Below are 18,885 nucleotides of genomic sequence, written 5' to 3'. Positions count from 1 at the left end.
GCTATCAAGAGAACCTTCACTGGCGAAAGCCTTGGTACACCAACACAACAAGGTAATTTCTTTAAAAATATATATTTTTGCAGTATTAAAAGCCCAAACCAATCCACCAACTCCTCAAGCCTTCTCACACACACACACACACACACACACACACACACACACACACACACACACACACACACACACACACACACCACACACACACACACACACACACACACACACACACACACACACACACACACACACACACACACACACACACTGTGGCATCCCGCCCCTGAAACCTCGGCCCGGACGGGTCCGAGGGACCGTGGAGGACGGGGTATACCGCCGCCACCCACCAGCCAACGGCAGCGAGCACCTGGACCTTCCCCCCAATCAGCGGGATGGGGGACACCTGGCGGCTGGGAGGAGGAAGGCCCGGAACCAGCATAAAAGAGGCTACGGAGCGGGAGCAGGGACAAGACAGGAGTACGCACCGAATGCGAGACCTAGAGGCTCACGGAGACCCTAGAGCGCCATTGTATTGAGAGAGACTCCTGAATAAACGCCGAAGACGGTTTAACCCATTGCTGCCTCGTGTTTAATCCTTGGAACCCGGCTCATTCACCAAGCCGGTTACCACAACACACACGCACACGCACACGCACACACACACACACACACACACACACACACACACACACACACACACACACACACACACACACATATATAAACGCAACCCCTTACACACACAAACAAACAAACACACACACAATAAACTCAACCCCTTAAACATACCCACACATACACACCCAATAAACGTAACCTCACACACACACACACACACACACACACATTCATGCACGCACGCACAAAGTAATGTACACAGTACACACATCGAACACATACACACAAACAAAATGCAAACAACATACACATACACACACTTTTCCCTTCACCCCTAAAATGAACATTTCGTAAATACAGGAAGCATGAGGCTGAGGGTGTGTGTTGGAGGGGGGGGGGGGGGGTAATTGTGCAGTGGCTATCTATCAAAGCGCTCAAGTGAACACTTAAAAGTCATTGATTTATATATTCTGTAAGTGCAAGATAGCAGAAAACTAAAGGGAGCGAGGATGGGGGGAGGAAGCGGGCGGGAGAGTGGTTAAGGTTTCCCTTCTCTCATTAATCGGATAGTTGGGGCACATAAAGCTGTCACTCAGATGCCGGATTTATACCTCCTACCCTCCCCCATGCCCATAGCGCTCCTCCCCTCTTCCCCCTCGCCTATACACGCCTCTCCAAGCCTGGAAGTGCAGTGGCGTTGGCCAACACCAGAGCCGCTCTGTCCGGCCTCTCCTCCATCACTGTTACCACCCTCCTTAATTCAGCGTCGCCCGGCCGTCTGTCTCCATCTCTTGCCCAATACCTTGGCTGCCCTCCTCTTCCTGTTCCCCTCCCTATTTCCTACAGCTTTGCTTACTCTCCCTTTTTTTGGAGGGGGGAGAGGTTCTCTCTCTTTTTTCCACTGTGCTACTCTGGCTCTCTTGCTTTTACTCTTGGTTTTTTTCTCTACTGCTAATTGCTGACTTGGGCTGAACACACGCACACACGTACGCATGCGCATGCGCACGCGCACACGCACACGCACACTCTCACACACACACACACACACACACACACAGGAATGTTGTCAGTGGTGGCAAGCGAGGCAAAGGAATCAAGCCCAGCACAATCCACTTTCGCCTTTCATCTAAAGAACCACAAAGACTACAACAACAATATATTCTCTGCTGGATAAGGGATCAAAAACCTGCAATGGAAGAAGAGTATTGGGGCTGTGTTTGAGGGAAAATAGGGCAAAACAATCATTAACACAGACGTGAGAAAGAGCTGCCTCTAATTATTTTCCTTAATTGCTGTTAATCTATTGTGTTATATTAGTAATAGTAACTATTAGGAGACGATTAAGTCTCACACAGATGCACATACTGACCCACACAAATGTGCGTTCACACACAAACACAAACACATACACAAACACACAAAAACACTGTCAGACACAAAAAAGCACACATGCAAGTCAGACACACACACATTAATGCACATAGACAAGATCGTATAGGTAAATCACATTGACTAAAGGCTGTGTCAGTAAGTTCTTTATTGCACTTTAATCTCTCTGCCCTACTTTCCTGTTGTGGTCTAATGGGAGCCAACCTCAAGCCGTCTCATAGGAACAAGGGCACAAAGAGGATAGAAAAACTCTATGGAATGGAGATTCAACCCACAATCCCCATGGAGGAAGTTGAACAGCCCTGACTACTTCAAAATAAAGGCCCCCCTTTGGATTGTCATAAAGGTCACCGGCGGGCATATTGCTTTTGTCCCGGCACCAACACTGCGTTGTAACGGAAGCCACCAGAAGACACAGGCCCATGGGCCGCGGCACATATGATATCTGTTTGGATACAGATGTCAGTTTGGATACAGATGTCTGTTGCGATACAGATATCTGATATCTGTTGGGATCAGTGCAATCAGATCCCAGCAACGCAGCAAATAACAGTGTGTGTGGCATGTGAGAAATAAGATCAGAATAAGGCTGTATTTTATTTTTTAATAAAGGAAAACAAATGGAGTGAGCGCATTCCTTCCATGAGCCGCCAATATTAAAGTCCACAGTCGGCGCGATACAGTTGTCAGACACTTTCTGGCTTATCTCAATGTCATGGTTTATCCAGCTATTTAACACCTCCTCGCTTTTCTACAATCACTTTATTAAGAGAAAGCCTGGCATTGTTTACCATAACCGCATGATTAAGCATTGGCACCACTTTCAACATTCAGAGCCATCATCCAGTAATTTCCATCTTTAACCACTCTGATCCCTCTCACAGTTAAACACAGTTCATGTTTCAAATTGATTATTGTGTCAAATCACGTGAATCAAGCCTATGTTCCTATTTTCAAGTTCTTCCAATCAGCACTGGGCAGTATTGAGGGAAGCAGTGTTGTACAGGGTAAAATGTATTAAACCCCAAAAGGTATGCGATAAGAATAACGTGATGCGAGTGCCATTGCTAATTTAGTCCCTTTAAATTACTGCGGACTGAGAGCGAACATTTATCTCCAAAACTCTCAAACTTAAACGAAATGCAGGAAATGTCAGGCCCGGTGATCATCAGCCACAATGTGACTATGATGGTAAAAAGACCAAAGTAATAGTCGAAGACGAGTTTATGCTCCGTCCTTTCACCAAAATATCGTATGTGATCAGAGGATTCAACTACACTGGAGTTTAACTTTTTAATCCAAGTGTAAAATAGTGTAGCGAATGGCTCTTCGTGGATGAGGGGGATTGTGGGTCTGATTAAGAGACGTTAGTTTCTCTGTTCAATAAATAAAATAGGCATATCAACCTTTTCGTAGAAAGCTGTTATCCAAAACTGTTGCCATACAAGTGCACCTCTTCACGTTATCACAAGCAACCTATTTTCATGTACCACAGTGCAAGTAAACATTGGCGTGTAGCGCTGACTGCTATCGAGACGAATGATCAATATTATATTATATGGTCTATGATTGTAGTGTACAACTATGGATGCAGTGAGAGCGTGTGTTGAGAAACGTGACTAGGCTGTTACCTCCGCCATGTCTTACAACTTGTACAGTCCCCATGGTGACTAGGACAAACATAGGGGACCTAACAACACGAGTCGTTATTGCTCTCTATCACCAAAGTGGAAACGGCCAATCTGGTAAAAACGGTTGAGCCGCAGCGTTAATATAATATCCTTTTGTGCCTAATATTTAATAGGCATGCCCTCTAGTGGACAGAATGTTTAATAGTGGCATTTGCACAAGCCTGTGTATACAGTGTAAAGGTACATAGTACACAATAATAATAGGCTAAATTTGACTGAAAATAGTTCAAATCTTAAAAATAACTGGTGTTACTGTTACTGTATTCATGATGTGCTATGTTATGCAAAGTTCCTATTTATATTAATGTAATAAATACACATTTTTTAAGTCATCCTCTCCTTGTGATCACTTTGTTTTAAGTCTCGATATACCCAGTTTAAATTCATGATATCGTCAGTATATCTTCACAGGCAAATAATAATTAAAAAAAAGGCCTGAAAAAACTTCTAGGGGAAACACTGAATAGTGTACAACAAGCCAGGATGTGGGTGGTTTGGTCATACATTGTGGCTTTGGTTACAATTTATAGCTGCAGAGAGATGAAGGCTTGCAGTATGGAAGACATATCAGGCCCTTAATGTTACGCTAGAAGAGACAAATACGTGAACTTAGGTAACCGTTTTGTGTAGGCATATTATATAGAGGGAATTTGCCAAACACACACACACACACACACACACACACATCTCTATTTGCAATATTTATACGCCTACAGGCTTAAAAGCTGAATAACTGATCGACTGTGCCACTGTGGTCGATTTGGATTTTAATTTATCCATATTTGCTTCGAGCAATGTTTATGCTGTTTCTCATTTCCCAATCAAAATGCTAAATATTGAAAGGCAGGCCATACCAAAAAAAAAATACTACTGAACACCAATGTTTTAGCATACAGCACTCGGCTGAACTCAAACAAACAGCCAGTGCCATTTGTATAATTACAGTACCTAATGGCTAAGTGTTGTTTGTTTTAACAATCAAATAATCAGAACAATGCAAAAGAGTAAACATTGACATTTAACAGTATTATAATCCGGTGTGATTATTCCAGGGTTTCCAACAGCTGTCTGGAGGCGGGGCCATCGCCTCTGCTTAGTGGAAAGCCACCTCTACAAACAAATTCACGTTTATCTCAGCATCTGCATTAAATTTGACGTGAAATATACTCAACTAGTCCATTAGTGTGTCTAGAATATAGGCTGGTATAATAAAATGTACACAAATTAATATAATAATAATATAATCTATGAAATCTAATAGCTAATATAAGAATGTGTTAAATGTTTGCAAGATTTATAGCCTATACAACATGATCTAGGAGCTATCAATTGAGTGTAATTTGTGAAAAATTGCAGTCATCTGTCAGGTAGTATGTCCACGAAATGTAAGAATGTCTTCTATGCGGTACAATTTAGTTTTGAGACTGCTCCGCCAAATTCCTGACCAATCAGGGCATCTCATCTCTGATTGGTTTAGGAAATCCATCTGGCCTGTCAATCACATACCGAAGCTCCACCATGTGGCTTCAATGCAGCACTTCTCAATGGCATAAAAACACTGGGATTTTTTTGGGTTGTCTATTCTCAAATCTTGCCCACAGCAGCCTCTATAACATGTTTTATGGTCCTTGAAATGCACATGGTTATATATTTTTAAACCAACGATTGTTCGACTGAGAGAATTTGAGTCAACTGGAAACGATGATTAGACTATTAAAATGTTTGAGTACTACCCGATGCTACTACTCTTTCTCTGGGGAGTTTCCCCCTCCACTAAACTTAGTGTACTCCCAGCATGGACATGCAGCATACATGGAGTCAAGCTGCAGGTGCTCAGCGCAAGCAGAAGAGGGTTAGCCAGAAGAGCCAAATAGCTCTTCAGAGTGTTAACGCAACCCAATAAATTCCGAGGGTGACTCGGTTATGTTTCACACAAGTGGACAGATGTTATTTTAGTTTTTTTCCTGAGAAAAAAAAATGGCATGGGCTCAGTCTCCCAAGACCCTCCCACGCTCATTTCTGAATTTCTGAACAACCTTATCTTATATTAATATCTTATCTTACACAGGCTAGTTCAGTTACAATAGATACCTTGTCTTACACTGAATAGTTCCGTAACAATGGAGTAGTATTTTGTCTTACACAGAATAGTTCTGTTCAGTAACAATAGAGTACCATCTTATCTTACACTGAATAGTTCAGTAATAATAGAGTACTATCTTATCTTACACAGAATAGTTCAGTAAGTACTATCTTGTCTTAAACAGAATAGTTAAGTAAATATAGATTACCATCTTATCTTACACTGAATAGTTCAGTAACAGTAGAGCAAGAGTACTATCTTACCTGAATAGTTCAGCAACAATAGATTACTATCTTCTTACACAGAAAAGTTCAGTATCTACTTTTATGCATGCTGTTCTATAATCTGAACAGTTTGTAGTTCCATGTCTTCAGCCTCTGCTGAAAAGCTTTCGAGTTAAGCCCTTTATTTCACTTGCAATATCCTAATGACGACATTAATCCATTTGATATATAGTTAAAAACAATACAGCAGAGACAGAGTCTCAGAGTAGGGGGGTAAAGAGGGCCCCTTTCTGACTACAATGAGTACATTTGGCTCTGATTTTGAATGTATTTCAATGGAAGAGTTGGTGAGTGTATGCTCGCTGTAGTACTGCGCTTAAATCCATGAGCCCAAGCAAGGATGTTGAAGCAGAGTCCGTGAGTTAAGGCATTGATCTGGTTGCCAAAGTTCCAGTGAAAAGAAAGCTTCTAGCACAAATGGTGTGCAAGCCAAAGAGCGTTCCACAAGAACAGACCCTGAACTGAACCAGATCAGAAGCACCCATGCATGCCAGAAGCAGCCACGACAAGGGACCAAAAGAGAATGAATCTCCTTCCTCCACGCATGCCAGCCAAAAGGTAACGTAGAAAAAGAGTAAGTTAAGAGTTTAGTCAAGGTGCGTTAAGGGAAAAGGACAATCTGGCCCCGAAGGCCGGGTGGCCGTGAGCCCCACACCGCTGACCTAGATTAATAGCAACCATGGCAGCGGTGAGACCACTCAGCGCACAGCCCCGTTTCCTGTATCCTGCCTGTGTCTGCGTGTGAAACGACTCCATCTGTCAGACTCAGCTGGGCTGTTAGGAGAACACTGCCGAATGCATGCATGTGCGCTCGACACACACACACACACACACACATACACAAACACACACACACACACACACACACACACACACACACACACACACACACACACACACACACACACACACACACATCAGCTGAGAACTGGGTGCCATGTGGGCGTACAAGGCTCTCCCTCCAGTATCCGGGAGAGGAGCGGGAGGAGGAGGGGGAGGAGAGGGGGGTGACCAGTCCCAGAAGGTTTTATTCAGTGCCTTCTTCATATAAAATACTCCCATGGTTCCTCTGGTAACACTGAAGTGAAGGCCAACGAACAGAGAGACGGCAGACAGGCCAATGTTTTGTAAGCGAGTAGAAAGTGCTAACATTGACTCGCTCTTCAGGTCTCCTAGCAATGCAACAATGAGCTGAAATTGAGAAACATTTGGCCCCGTGGGTATGCATTTGTGCATGTTTGTGTGTGTGCGCGCGCGCTCAAGTACCTGTGTGCATGCGAGTGTGCACGTGCCCGTGTTCTTTCATCCATGGTGGTATAACATGAAAAAAATAAGAAAAGAAAATCACACCTTTCACATGCATATGCGCATGGATCAGGCGGGTTAATTACACTGGCATGTTCCTGTACTTACAGCAGCTGGTATTCAACCGACAAGCCAGAGACATAGAGAGAGAGCAGGAGAGAGAGAGCAGGAGAGAGAGAGAGAGAGAGAGAGAGAGAGAGAGAGAGAGAGAGAGAGAGAGAGAGAGAGAGAGAGAGACCCTCTCTTCCTCAGCCACCTGTTAAGCAACGGCAGCGCCAGCATGAAGAGTTAAATATAAACAGACGCATGGCGAGGGGCCAGGTGTGCAGGGGATGTACGCAGAGACTCGATCAATACCAGGCTGAGTAGAGAGAGATTTAAGGGGGTGGATTACAGGGAGTAAAATGACCAGACCATCTAAAACTGAATCTTTTATTTTTTTACGATGAATACATATCTCACAAGATTGAGTTGAGGATTAGTAAAAGGCTAAATTAATATTTAGGCAGTTGGGGCCAAGTATTTAGGACTCAAAGATACAATCTCCTAGTATGTCTCAATGTAGGCTCTTATTTTAAATGTGACGTAAGTGACTAGTAAAGACCAGATCTCTTCTGTTCTTCTCTGAAACAATTATTAGCCAGCAAATACACATACACCTGTGCAAAATCACTTATTTTGTTTCAATTTGGTTTGACGAATGCTTTGGAATGATTATCCTCCAAGTCCATTTGCGAACATGGGAGTGTGTTATGAAGGTATTATTATAGCAAAAGTCTTTAGTACCTGTAACTGCAGATTTTGAATGCGTACACTAAAGTCAAAGTAAATTTGAAGTCAATATATTTATTTTGCATGTGTACTCCAAAGTCACAAATGTGTAACAGTACATTTGAAGTCGTGAATATTTTTTCTACCATTGTAAACACAAAATAGGGTCTACGAGTACGCAAGTCTGTGTTACAGGTGCACAAATCATTTTGCTACAATCACATGGTGCAAAACACATTCGCACACCGGCGTTTCATAATCTGAGAACATGCCCAAAATGTGTGCATTCGTAAACCCAAATTTTGAACTAATGCATCAGAAGTTGCACTTCTGTGAAAAATTTCCTCACAAATAAAATGATTTAGAACGCTATGTTGATTCAGCATTTTAATGAGCGAGCACAAGTCCATCCTTACAACTGCTCGAATCTGCTCCTGCAAGTCTCAGCTTTGGTTTTTTTTGCAGGTAGTTTTGCAACACGTCTAGGTGGTACATGTGTAGCAAAAGTGATTTGTGTTTGTATGAGGCTGAGCGTCCGTGGGCGGGACAAAATTGCAGCACTAACCAATGAAAGTCGCCGGCAGGGGGTGCATTTTTCAAACTACACTTGGACCATCCAAGCAGACCATTAAAATACATTGAAGGACACTTGCGGCATGTTAATGCAATAATTTGGGGGGAATTCTGTTAATAATAAGATATACCCAACTTCGTCGTGTAGGATGCCCTCTTGTCTACTTTCAAGACTCCAGAAAGTGTCCGTATGACGCTCTGCCTCATACAGACACAAATCACTTTTGCTACACATGTACCACCTAGACGTGTTGCAAAACTACCTGCAAAAAAACACACATCTGAGACTTGCAGGAGCAGATTCGAACGATGGACTTGTGCTCGCTCATTAAAATGCTGAATCAACATAGCGTTCTATGTCATTTTATTTGTGAGGATTTTTCACAGATGTGCAACTTCTGATGCATTAGTTCAAAATTTCGGTTTATGAATGCACACATTTTGGGCATGTTCTCCGATTATGAAACACGGGTGTGCGAATGTGTTTTGCACCAACACCAATATTTTTTCTACCATTTGTGTTTACAATGGTAGAAAAAATATTTATGACTTCAAATGTACCGTTACACATTTGTGACTTTAGAGTACACGCAAAATAAATATATACAACTTCAAATTTACTGTGACTTTAGTGTACGCATTCAACATCTGCAGTTACAGGTGCTAAATACTTTTGCTACAATAATACCTTCATAGTGTGTGTGTCCGCGTTTACGCACACATACACACGCACACAGACACTTTTCAACCTTGTTGAATGTATAAAGACGGATCAAATATATTGATATAATATTTAATAATAAATATTTTGTATTCAGTATATCTTCAACTAAAAGTTAAACATGTGGGACATATTCCTATCCTCATGTGTGTCGACACATGTACGGCAGGAAGGGTGAAGTAAGAGGGGACTCTCCCTAGCCCAGTGAAACATTAACCCACACTAGTAAACCTTTTTGTTGGAGATCAGGAATCAAACAGCTCTCTGTGTGCCAAACAAGCGGATGAGTGGAGGAAAAGCCAGGGCACCATGCTGTGCTCATCTAGAGCCAGGAATCAAAGAGTTAGCCTGGGGCACGCAAAACATTATCCATATTCATACTGGGTGTGTTGACTGCACCGCCCTGCACCAATAACTTCACTCTGTCAATATTTTGCTTACCCTTGCAATGAGAGGATTACACCGTCTTTATATCTCTATTTGTTTTTATGGCTAAGAATGAGGATACACACAAAGTCATTGACTGCCTTGTAAATGGTGTTAAGCGACAAGCCAACAACCAAAAGACAGACCACTGTGCATGTGAGGCTGGCTCTCTGTGTGTGTGTGTGTGTGTGTGTGTGTGTGTGTGTGTGTGTGTGTGTGTGGATGATACACACACACACACCACAGAGCAGTTTCTCAAGCTGTGTTAATTTGGCCTAAATCCAGCACATCTGCAGCACATTTCTAAGGGGTTCAGATTTATTTTCTAAAGTGTTTTTTTTAAGGGGGGGGGGGGGCTGGGCTAGTTTACTTCTAATCTGTAAACAGAGGCTGATCAATTCTCTTTTTGCTAATTTGTCACATGGGGCGCAGGTTTAATGCGGACAGAGTCGGTAAATAAAAATCTGCCGTGAAACGCAGTCGATGACTGTAAAGCATTTTAAAAACCGCTGGTCACATTTTAATCCGGAGGAAGTGTAGCCTTTCTCCCAGCAGTGCGTTAAGGGAGTCAATTGGATCGGTGGCATCCTGCCAGATTGCCTGTTTGGCCCTCCGCCAACATTTATGCAAGCAAAGAGAGTCTGTTAGACACACAAATGTATACTTTGTAAGTCATTTTTAAGCTTTTGCAAAAGCTTAAGCTCGGTGGGAAATGTATAACAGCTTAAGCATGCCCACGTTTGCAGTTTCCTGAAGGAGTTAAAAAACGAATGCACTTTCATGAACTCGTCTATAAAAAAAAAAAGTGCATTGCAGCAGGTCACACACAGATCCCAACAGACATAACAGATGCGAATTCAACACAAATGTGTGTCCAATGGCCTTGATCATCCTGTGATCGCAGTTGTGGATGTAATAAACAGCAGTGAGGGCCAATCGGTGGACACCAGCAGGCCAAAGTCCAGCCGAATTTCATTGACAATCGCTGACTGGCTAATGCTACAACTTAGTTGATAATAAACCAATGCCGTGATGCCTCAATATGGAGTTTCTTAGCGGGTAACCCCGAAGGGCCTTTACAAGTCACCAGCAACAATTTACACTCTCAACTGTAATAAACCGCGCTGTTAAATCTAATCTGCATCATAACTATTACAATAAAATGCATATAGACCGATAATTGACCATTACACATCAGGTTATTTTGTTATCTGTATTGGGATATGACACATAAACATGTAGCTACAAGTAAAGAATACGTCAGTTCTTTCTCTATCCAAAACACAACAGCAAGAACATAATAAGCAAATAAAGAGCTAATGTACTTGGCTCAGAGAGCATTTATCAGAACTACTGAAGGCGCCGTGCAAAAAGGCACGCCGCAGCGCCACTAGATCAGATTGAAACATCCCATTAGCTTAGCACATTCACAGGGGCCATTAGCATTTAAATATGCAGGGCCCGGGCTCCCATTTTAAAATGTCATTTTTACTTCTCCACCAGAAGGGTGCTGCCGCAGTTGTCAAAAACAACTTTTTTTCCTCTTTTTTCTTCTTTAACTCAAGGACCTTTTCAAATGTCAGGGCCAATCAAACACAGCGCAACGGGTCCTGTGGGTGAAGAGAGAGAGGCTAAAAAAGGGAAGTACACACAGCTCAGAGGGCGCAGACAAGAAAAGCGGGTTTTTTCCATGAATATGCATGAGGGGCTGGATGGCTCCGAGGTCTGGCGTTTTTAGAGGATTGTAAGCGGAGGCTAAATAGTTTTGCTGGCTCACAGAGCAACTTGAGAGCAACCTAGATTCCTCCGCTGCCTTTCTTCCTCGCACCATGTCTAAACATCAATGTCAGCCCAACAATGGCCACGGCAGAGCGTGTGCATGTGTGCGTGCCCACAAAGCAACTCCCAAAAAACAAACCCTTGCTCTTTTTTTTTTTTTGGCCTCCCTCCCCCTCCCCGCCACCCATTCACTGCTGTCAGCAAATTTTACCCGGGGAAAGTTTTCACTGTAAAGTGGCGCTCAGCACAAACAAACACAGCCATCTCCTCTGCCGGCGCGGGGCCCACTTCAGCATTTTAGATATCTCTTTCAGCGCTCCCTCTCCCTCACATCAGCAGGACGCGCCGTCTCCCAGCACAAAACTCTTGTCAGCTGGCAGCGATAGCGGACCTGCCGGGACAATGGACTGCAACCCTTTCCACATCCTCCTCCACCTCCTGCACCTCCTCCTCCCTAAACACCCCCATCCCCACCGCGCCCCACTCCCTACATGCCAGCTCAGAGATGCTGAGACTGAAAGAAAATAGAGCACGCTAGAATAAGAGAGTGAATAGAAAGGGAGAGGGGATGAGATAAAGAGAAGGTGGAATTAAACATAATACTCCTGTACCCTGAGTCTGAGAAGGGAGTGTGTGTGTGTGTGTGTGTGTGTGTGTGTGTGTGTGTGTGTGTGTGTGTGTGTGTGTGTGTGTGTGTGTGTGTGTGTGTGTGTGTGTTTTACACTGGTGGCCATTCCTAGACAGAATCAGACACGCATGCATATAAGCTTACGCACGCACACACACACACACACAAAGCTTCCCCATTATTTCCCTATTGTTTTCTAAAACGGCCAGTGGTCTCAGAGCTCCTTTCTGCTCCTGTGTGGGGCAGACATCTGGGAGGGGAGAGGGGCAGTTATTAGCCATTAGTGTGGATGCTGAGTGCATCCACCGCAGATGTAGCGGTGGTGGTGATGGTGGCTGGTGGCAGCCAGCATCCATAACAATGCCCTCGGACAGCCTCTCGTCTCCGTCCCGGAGAGCTGCCTTGGACTCTCTGCTAAGGGCAGATGGTGCTTTGTCTACGTGCCTTTCTGTCAAAGTAGAATAGAGTTGCACATGCACACACACACACACACACAAGTGCATGCCCACAAATACATGGCGACTCGTATGCACAATGGACGGGCATTTTGATTTCCCATTATGCCTCTTTCTCACACACACACACACACACACACACACACACACACACACACACACACACACACACACACACACACACACACACACACACACACACACACACACACACACACACACACACACACACACACACACACACACACACACACAAGCTCTGATATTGACGTGTGCACAGCGAGAGGACCATCACTCCCTTCATTCCTCATCCTCCACCTTCAGTTTGACAGCGGATGGCAGCTGATGAGATGTACCAAAATTGTCCATCTGCATCACTTACATCTGCATCCCTCATCCCAATTTCCTCGACCCCCTCCCCAGGTCTTCCACCTCCTTAATTTCAAACACACTAATCCCCACGCGTGTGCAATCAGGAGCTTCTTTAAGAGCAGAACTCTGCTAGTCATTACGGAGGTGGGTGGGCGGTGATTGAGGGGAGGATAGGAGAGGGTTGGTGTGAGGGGGGTGAGGCAGGGAGCAGTGCATGGAGCGGCGTCTGAGGTGGGAGCCTATTAGGAGGAGAAGTGGTGGGAGGAACCTCCTGCCGTGGTGCTAAGTACAGGGAGGTCAGTAAACATCCACTGCAGCGATGCCACCGCGGGGCCCGGAGCCGCGTCCGCACTGCTGCGTAATGAGGTCGATATTTCACCCACTTTAATGGCCGCCACCCCGGACTGACAAATAGACACATAGCAGGCTACGGCATCATGGCCATATCTTTGGTCCTTCTTTTTTCATCCATCGGACGATTATTGACTAAATTATTGGTTATTCTGGACTATTATGTTGTGTGATTAATCGTTCAGTCTTTAGAATGTCATTTTATCATAATGGAGATTGCGACTTGGCCAGAGCTCAATGGGTGATGCTGGGAAATTTCACTTGATGAATGATAAGAACGACGATTATTGATTCATTTTCAATCAATTGATTAATCAACCAGGCTACTAATTTACCCAACGCTTGAGCGTCTCACATTTATATTGAAGAACGAAACACAGTACGCAGTCCTATCCAGACACACAGACGCAAAGAAATTGTATGTCTCTTAAAACAATGAACAATACAATGAGACTGGTCAGACTTGGATGACCTGCAAATGTGTTGCAGACCGAACACCAGTGAGCGAATAAGGGAAAACGGCAATTGTATTTATTAGCCACCCACATATGAATGCTTTAAGATGTATAGTCCCATATTTGATGGTAAGAACAGGATGCATACAAGCATGCAAAGTGCACACTGCCTTACACGCACGCACAAGCACACACGCGCACACACAGAGCGGGAAACAACCTGGGCAAACAGGCTTTATCAGGGAACACAATCACCACCTGCTGCTGTCTTGTTTATCGAAGTTCCACTCCGCTTTATGACGACCAAGAGCACCTCTATACACAGGGAAAACTGTGTATAGAGTATGTGTAACAGAAAACCACAGGTATAATCCAGGAATGAGTGTTGAAATGTGACAAGCAAGAGATGCAGTGGTTTGACCTTGCACAATGTACAGAATGTTAGAAGGCCAGGACCAGCAAGCTGTCTGGCCAGTAGGGAAATATTTTTTTCTAAAACCCGTATTCCAACTTTGTATGTACTAATAGGAAGACCATGTTGTTCAGTTTTTTGTTTTTTGTCATATCAAATAGCAGTGGAAACAACACGCGTATGAGGATAAAGTTCCCCAAACCTCAGCCATCCCATAATTGATAATTTATACGGCTCCTAACCCCTACAGAGTGAATGACTGATGATTCCATTCATACATTCAATCTCATTCGGCTTGTAATAAAGTTGAAATCATCATACATTACAGACATATCCTCTTTGCAAAGATAAGCCTAACGTCAATTCAGCTCGGTGAGAATCATAAACAAAACCCAAAAATCAATATCATGACGCCAGGCCCATCAATCAGTCTATTATTATTATTCGTGGCCAGTGGTGTAATTGAGTGACATTAAGCTGTACATTCAGACCCTTGGCAGATGGCGTACTGTCATTTCACACCTATTACCTCTCTCTCTCTCTCTCTCTCTCTCTCTCTCTCTCTCTCTCTCTCTCTCTCTCTCTCTCTCTCTCTCTCTCTCTCTCTCTCTCTCTCTCTCTCTCTCTCTCTCTCTCTCTCTCTCTCTCTCTCTCTCTCTCTCTCTCTCTCTCTCTCTCTCTCTCTCTCTCTCTCTCTCTCTCTCTCTCTCTCTCTCTCTCTCTCTCTCTCTCTCTCTCTCTCTCTCTCTCTCTCTCTCTGCCCGTAAAACTCTCTGATGCCAGCTCCTATGGGGACTTTTAGGAGGAGTTAGCGGCTTTGCCATTATGGGAATCCTCAGCAGAATTCACGAGAGCTATTTCAGCAGCGTCCAAATTACAGTGTTAAATGGAGTATTAGGTTCAGAGAATATCATTAAGCATGTGTAATTGCTTTGCTTTCTCTGTGGCCTCAAATAGTGTCAAATCTGCACGAAAATGTTTCACTTTTTTTACTGTCCCTCTCTGCGCTCACCACAATTAATAATTACTAGTTCGTAATAGATTTAAAGAGAAAAAAATAATCATCACTGTTCTACTGCATATTACATGTAGTGACATGCACGAAACATAACTTTTTCAAACATTAAACCCCTAAACAGCATGAAATCATCTTGGCTGTCAATCCAGAATGCGACACAGAGACAGAGACATCATTTGACAGAGGGAGAGAGAGTATGTGAAAGAAGGAGAGAGAAGAAACAAAAAGAACAGGTGGTGAGCAAAATAAAGACAAAAGCAGCCACACATAAACCCCATCCTCTGGTTCCCAGCAGGCCAGTCACTTAACAGTAATAAATGAAAAAACCTACAAAAGGCACTTCTATCCATGCACACGTGAAGCCAATCCACCCAAAAATGCATGAATGTGCACACTAATGGCTGCCCTCAACCCAGTGGCTCTACTGACGGTACTGGGGGACATCTGTTGAAGCGAGAAACGACACTCCTGGATGTATCTAATACAAAAGAGAAGCAACACACACTGCTTTCAAACACAGCAAGTGCAAGTTGTGTGATAAATATTTAAGAAACGCATTTCTTTTTTTCTTTCCTCTCTGCTCGTGTGCGAGATCAAAAGGCCCTGATAGGAGCTGCCATGTTCATTGTGATTCTGCATGAGATGCACTCGCCTTGACACACTTGTGCGTGTGTGCGTGTGTGTTTGCGCGCGTGCGTGTGTGTGGAAGGAAGGAAAGGAAGGGTGGAGGGGCTGGGGTGTTATGGGGAGGGGGGGAGGGCAACAAGGGTTTCATATCACAAGACAGGGAGGCCATGCAACAAACCTATGAGGTGTAGGTTCAACCCCCAACAGAGATGAAGGAGGTGAGGGAATTGGGGTGGGGGGGGGAGGAGGGGTTGTGTAGTTGGTGGGTTGTTGCAGTGCAGGTGGAAATTACATTAAAAGGAAAGCAGGGGAGTTCCTCAGCTTTTTGAACAAGGGTTGCGTGTTGTTGCAGCTCACTGACAGCGTGACGTGACAAGATCACTTGTGAGAACACCACAACTGGCAGCTTGTTCAAGAACACCACTCCGAGAGAACAAATGATAAAAATCTATTAGAAAAAAGACTGAGGTACTGAGCCAAGTACAATTATCTCCAAAAAGGGACGACTGATCAAAATGTTTTCTCGGCAGGAAATTAAAAAGGCTGACACGCGTGATCAAATAATAAATAGAGAAAAGACTGCAATAGAAGCATCATAACTAACTGTTGCTTGGTATTTTTTAGAACCAGTAAAGGCTAGAGCCATTATATTATTAACAAGGGCCCTTTCTCCCAGGTCTGGCAAAACGCTACGTTTCCCATGCTGCAAGTGACAATACCCCTGGGAAGGAGAGCAGATGTCCAGTGCCAGCAGCACATCTGCATACAGCTCAGTGCCTCCCCACCCCTCTACTACTACAGCCAGACAATGGGTCCTCCACTTGAAGCCTTCTGCAACTTGAGCTTCTAAATACACACACAGAGAGAGAGAGAGAGAGAGAGAGAGAGAGAGAGAGATCAAACTTACATCAGGAATTTAAACATCACACTTTCCTGGGGGGGCGGGGTATTCATTGCCAATTAATTGTCCAATCACAAGTCGGCTAGCTAGTTAGGAAAGCTTGGAGCAAACAGTGCCGAGATCTTGCTATGGGTTTTGTGTGCAACAACGGAAATCGACTTGACTTTTAAAAGAGGATTCGCAGGCATACTATTGGATTTGAGGAAGCTAGCGTGTTGAAAACAGTCCTCTCTCCCTCCCTGCCTCCCCCCTCCCTCCCCGTGTGCCTCTTTGCTGATGGCGCAGGGAACACATGGACATCGATGTGAGCATAACGTTATAGCTTTCAAAACTAAACCCCGCCGAACAACAGCCCGCACCACATTCACCCTCCACGGCTCTCCAACAAGGGTGAATGCTCCTACCTCGAGCGGATGCTTACGGATAGTTCAAACGTCGGCTTTTAGACTCCAGAAGAAAACAGCCTCGCGCGGGCTACGCATTTCAAATTCGCCTCGCTGTCTCGGATCGAGATAATGATCCACCTTTTTGAGATGGCATGGAGGAAAACTTAATCCCAAACAGCGGCCGGGAAACGTTGCTTAGTCTTGGTGTTAAAAAAGTGGGTTTTGCTCTTCGCTAGGCTGCCTAATTAGTCCACTGTTTACTTCTACGCTTCATAAACACTCCGCTCCCTGGAAGAATTGAGAGGTGTGTATCAGACAGTTAGCTTTTCCTTTTTTTCTCTACAGTTTTTTGAATAAGGCGGAGCCTTTGCCCACCTCGCTTTTACACGCGCACATGTGCACGCGCGCTCACAGATACACCGAAGGGAAAAGAGCACCAACGCCCACGAAAGCGGCGTGCTGTGCTCGGCCCACAGAAGATGTTCGCGGGACATAAGGGATTTTGCGAGAGAAAAAATGTGTTGTAGACTAGTACAGCAAGAATCTAACATTTAACGTTTGAATGTATGTCCAATGTATTTGTTTAATTAACTCCGTTTTAAGGCCACAACTTTTGTTGTCAAACATTTGATTTTGATGTTACTGATACAATAGGCCTTCTATCATAATATTCATGCAGCCTTGTTTCGATGTCCAGTGATGTTTACTTGACATCTTTATTCCATGTGTGAAATTATGTAATAATAGCCTTACATATGTATAGGACAATATTAATATTTATTGAAAGATAGACAGATAGTGAGATAGATAGCTAGATTACTCTAATACTACATGGCACTATACTATAAGATATAGACTGTGAATCAAGACATTATTTGTATCGTGTATAGTTGAGTAACAGGCTAACAACGGACAGTGAAGGATGCTTTATTATGGTCAAAAGTAGATTTCAGATTTTATTATGTGTACGTATTTCATTTAACTTGTGTTGTACCTATAATTTGGTAATGTTGATGCAACAGCAGTTCTGCAATGCATGTTGTACTTATACAGCCGATAGATCAATGAAATGTGTATACATATGATGAAAGATTAGCTTTATTTTGATAAATGTTTCAGATATTCTATTGTACAATATTGCAACATCTGTTGGATCTGTTGGATCCAATCTTTAATGCAAATAGATTGTTGAAGTCATATGCTACACAATGAATGAGCTATAGACAACGAGTTGTTGTTGTCTTAACGTATTCATCGGATGACTGCATCATAACGAATGCCCAATTGTACAATCTAGGCTATAATCGTATACCTTGCACACTTGTATTTCCCTATGAATCAATCACCAACAATCAGGTTGTGTGAAATCAATACAAGTCAATACAGCATTCCTTTTTTTTCTCACATGTTATGATGTGATATGATCATTAAATAAATACTCCAGTTGTAAGAGGCAATCTCACACACACGGACAATACACACATGCATACAACACACACACATGAAAAACACACACAAGCACACACGCGGACAATACACACATGCTTACAACACACACACACTTGAAAAACACACACAAGCACACACGCGGACAATACACACACATGGGAAGAAAACACACACAACACACACAGACAGCACAC

At 43.6% G+C, this 18,885-nt stretch overlaps 1 protein-coding gene across 3 annotated transcripts in view; it reads right to left on the bottom strand.

Moving 5' to 3' along the window:
- The window catches only part of LOC130404284 (C-terminal-binding protein 2-like), a 65,103-nt gene extending 47,511 nt beyond the window's left edge, over positions 1-17,592 (bottom strand). The window contains exons 1-2 of one of the 3 annotated variants that reach the window (XM_056608939.1): positions 17,261-17,592; positions 7,329-7,361 (exon numbers count right to left, since the gene is read on the bottom strand). The gene's annotated coding sequence lies outside the window, so the exon portion shown is untranslated. The remainder of the gene's footprint in view (positions 1-7,328; positions 7,362-17,260) is intronic. The other 2 variants (XM_056608938.1, XM_056608941.1) reach the window with 2 other exon arrangements.
- Between the last annotated feature and the right edge of the window lie 1,293 nt (positions 17,593-18,885).

The sequence above is a fragment of the Gadus chalcogrammus genome, chromosome 15, assembly GCF_026213295.1.
Source record: "Gadus chalcogrammus isolate NIFS_2021 chromosome 15, NIFS_Gcha_1.0, whole genome shotgun sequence".
Taxonomy (NCBI): Eukaryota; Metazoa; Chordata; class Actinopteri; order Gadiformes; family Gadidae; genus Gadus; species Gadus chalcogrammus.
This window is presented reverse-complemented; position numbering and strand designations above follow the sequence as displayed.